At 48.7% G+C, this 4,017-nt stretch overlaps 1 pseudogene; it reads right to left on the reverse strand.

The window, feature by feature from the left end:
* LOC102473413 (ribosomal protein S6 kinase alpha-1-like) overlaps positions 1 to 4,017 on the reverse strand; it is a 16,180-nt pseudogene that overhangs the window by 8,888 nt on the left and 3,275 nt on the right.

Below are 4,017 nucleotides of genomic sequence, written 5' to 3' on the forward strand. Positions count from 1 at the left end.
CTGTCTCTATGTCTCTCTCTGTCTGTCTGGCAAGCGCATGCGCCCTACAGTGAAAATCTCTCAAAAAAAAAAAAAATGTCTGTTTCAGGGACCAGCAGGTGGCATGGTGGTTAAAGCGAATGGACATTCCCACATGGCCAACCACGGTTCGAGTCCCAGACCTGGTGGCTTGCTTTCTCACTCCCCTGGCCCCGTGTCTCTCTGGTCAAATTAAAATAAATGAATAAATAAAATTAAATAAAAAATAATTATTACAAAAGGTTTCTACTGTAGGTCTCACTGTTCTCAGGATATCTGATAGATGAGCTCGGTTGGTGGCCTTCATGTGTTAGGTCACTGTTGGTGACTGTAAGACTGAATATTATCACCAGAACAGGCCTCCGTACTGCCTGAGCCATAATACCTGTTCATTGATTGAAGGAGTTAACCTCTGGTCCCTACTTGCTGTAAAAAAAATGCTTTCCTATTTTTTCCTCTGAGTTCCCAAAGTTTCTATATCAGCACAGGAAGTTTTATTTAAATGGAAGCAATATGTAGTAATTAATAGTAAAAGATGAGGTAAAATTGACGAACGAGAAGAGAGCAGATGGAGAAGGGGAAAAACTCACAAGACTGGATAATAATGTTTTATTGAGGGGCCAGCAGGTGGTACAGTGGTTAAGATACTGGACTCCCACAAAGTGGGCTGTGGTTCAAGTCCTGAACCTGGCAGCTTAAAAAAATCACACCAGGCACATGTGCATGTGTGCCCAAAATCCCAGGAAGAAAATGAAGGAGAAGGAATGGCCATCTCTCCTGGGGGTGATTTCTTATTTTTCCTCTCTGTCTCTTTCCAGTGAGGGTGGCCTGTGCCCCACCCCCCCAAAAAAGAATGTTTTATTGAAAGATTACTAATCGAAGGCTGGTTTAGCCTAAATCAGGGGTGGGTAATATGGCTCATTGACCAAATCTGGCTTAATGTCTGTTTCTGAACATCCCATCACCAAGCGTGGTTTTTACATGTTTAAATGGTTGAAAAAGGGACCAGCGGTTAGCGTAATGGCTATGTCACTGGACTCCCACGTAGTCGACCGCGGTTCCCGTCCCAGACCGGGTGGCTTAAAACTCATGCCAGACACGTGTGTGTGCATGCCCAAGATCCCGAGAGGAGAATGGAGGAGAAGGGATTGCGGCGTGACCATCCTCCCCGGGGGTGATTTCTCGCTTTCTGTCTCTCTGTCTCTCTCTGTCTGGCAAGCCCACACGCCTGAAAGCAAAAAAAAAACTCTCCAAAAAAAAAAAAAAACGGTTGAAAAAACAAAAGACTAATATTTTATGGCAAGTGAAAAATTTAAGAAATTTCCACTTCAGTGCCCATAAATTCAGTTGCTGGAACACAGCTAAGTTCATTTTTTCAAATTTGCCAGAGGTCTGGGGCCAGTAGGTGGCATGGTGGTTAAGGCACTGAACTCTACATGACCAAGTACGGCTTGAGTACCCGACCTGGCTGCTTGAAAATCACGCCAGCCACATGTGTGTGTGCCCAGAATCGTCAGAGGATAATGAGAAGGGTTTGTGGTGTGGGGGGTGACTTCTCACTTTCACTCTCACCATGTCTGTCTCTCTCTTTCCTGAGAGCGCATATGCCCTAAGGCAAAAGCCTCTTTTAAAAAAACAAAGCTCTTAAATAATTTACTACAAACACTGAGCAAATGAATGTGTTTTTATTTAATTAATCAATTACATTTTAGAAGAATAATTTTATTATTTTTTAAAATTTGCTATAAACACTCACCAGAAAGAGACAGAGACAGAGAGAGAAAGTGAGAAAGCAAGCTGCTAGGTCCTGGGCTTGAACTGCCATCGGCCACGTGTAAGTCCAGCGCCTAAACCACCATGTCACCTGCTGGTCCTAATTAATTATTTTTTTCTTTTAAGACAGATATTTGCTATAGTTCATGTGTACTTGCCAGTGAGACAGAAAAACAAAGAGGCAGAAGGGGGAAAATCCGCACCCCAAAAAGCGGGGGGGGGGATGGCCACGCCACAATTCCTGCTCCTCCATTCTCCTCTCAGGACTTTGGGCCTGCACACATATGCACCTGGCATGAGTTTAAACCACCGGGTCTGGAATTAGAACCATGGTCAACTACATAGGAGTCCAGCAATGCAGCCATTATGTTGTCTGCTGGTCCTCCTAATTAATCATTTAATTTTATTTATTTACTTTTTTTTTCAGCTCAACTGTAAGTTTATTAGAAAGGCCATGAACAGATGAACTCTGAGTAACCAGCTGAGGAAGAAATAAAGAAAGCCCCTGCCCCTCGTGGCCTGCACCCCTGGCCTCCTGTGAACTCCATCCTGCAGCAGACCCCACAGAAACTAGCCAAAAAGTGCTTCCCACATCGTCTCCTGAGGCAGGCCGGCCCCCCGTCGGGAAACCCACTGGCAGGGCTGGTGTGGATGCAGGTGCCTGGGCTGGGAGCTGGCCCGGAGCCTGTCCTTTCCTCCACCAGGAGTGGCCCAGGCCCCTGCAGAACGGAACGGAAAAGGAGCCATTGGAACAGAGTGAGTTCTGCCAAACAGCCAGAGGCTCTGAGAGGTGACATGGACTGCTTTGGAGACGTGTGCTGATGGCTACAGATGGCCAATTAGGGGGGCCCAGGGTAGGACCCCAAGCTGCTCTCAGGAGTCTCAGCCACAGAGCACCCTACATGACTCAGTTCCCTTCCAGGGACTGCCCTGCCTATCTCCACTCCCAGGAAGGCAAAGGGATCTTGTAAAACCCATGGTGGTGGATACCATTTTTTTCCTTAAAGATAACAGTTTGTACAGTGAATTGATTTCAAATAGCAGAGCCTGAGCCTAGAGGAGTCCATTCCTGAGAGGAGAAGGCATTTCTCCCACCTTGCTGAGGTGAGCTGTGTGGCTGCTTCCTGGGCCCCGTGGACTCCAGTCCCTCTGGCCTAGAACTCAACCTGTTCCTCTGCAAGGGTGCTGATTCTGTGGGGCTAACACTGGCCTGCAGCCCGGAGGCTACAGGTCTTCACAGGGTGGTCAACAGCAGCTTACCCGCTCTTGGGCCAGGATAGAGGCCTTGATGGGCGTGGGCTCAGCGCTGTTGAGTGCAGAGTATGTGGCAGCCATGGCTCCCGTCACGAGCTGCAGTTCCAGTGGGGCAGCTGACTCTGGGGAAGCTTGTCTTTCTGGGTGATCCACGGATGCTGCAGGACCTGCTTAGCCGTGAGGCACTGGTAGGGGTCCATACGCAGTGTCTTGGACACCAGGTCTTTGGCTATCTCGTAACCATGTTCCAGTTTCCCCTGCTGAAGGTAAACTTTCTGCTGCTGAATCGGGTCAGGATTTCCTCCAGTGTGTCGCTGGGCTCATTGGCAAATGCAATGTACCAGCCAGCATGGTGTACAGCAGGATTCCCAGGCTCCAGATGGCACAGCCTTGTCTGTCATAGCCCTGGTGTTTCAGCTCCTCTGGCATCACTAAGCTGGCCGTGTGGCAAGGTGTCATGAGAAGGCTATTCTCACCTGCAGCTACTTGGTGAAGTGAAAATCACAGATGGGCAGGCACTTGGGGTTGCCTGACTGGTCCATGAGCAGGATGTTGTAGGTTTTCTGTGGTCTTGATGGTGCAGCACGAAGCTGGCCTCCCGTTCTGAGAAGAATGTTTGCATAGCATCTTGTCCAGCAGCTCCTGGCCCCCCATCAGCTCGGTCAACAGGTACACGTGTTTGCCATCATTGTACACATCTCTCAGAGTGATGATATTGGGGTGCTGCCCGTACAGCAGAAGAATCTCTGTCTCCCCTGAGGGATCCGCTTGCTTTTGTTGGTGACCTTGACAGCATACTCTGTGTTGGTGGCATTGATGACACAGTGCTTGCACATGGAGTAGGAGCAATGGTCTCTTTCACTACATAGCCCTCCCTAAAACCAGGTTCTTCATGGAGTTGCTATACCACTGAGTGCAGCGGCACCTTTGTGGCCTGAGGCTTGCTGTCATCTCCCTTGGGGCAGTAGCCCT

This window comes from Tupaia chinensis, unplaced genomic scaffold (assembly GCF_000334495.1).
Source record: "Tupaia chinensis unplaced genomic scaffold, TupChi_1.0 Scaffold145519_1, whole genome shotgun sequence".
Taxonomy (NCBI): Eukaryota; Metazoa; Chordata; class Mammalia; order Scandentia; family Tupaiidae; genus Tupaia; species Tupaia belangeri.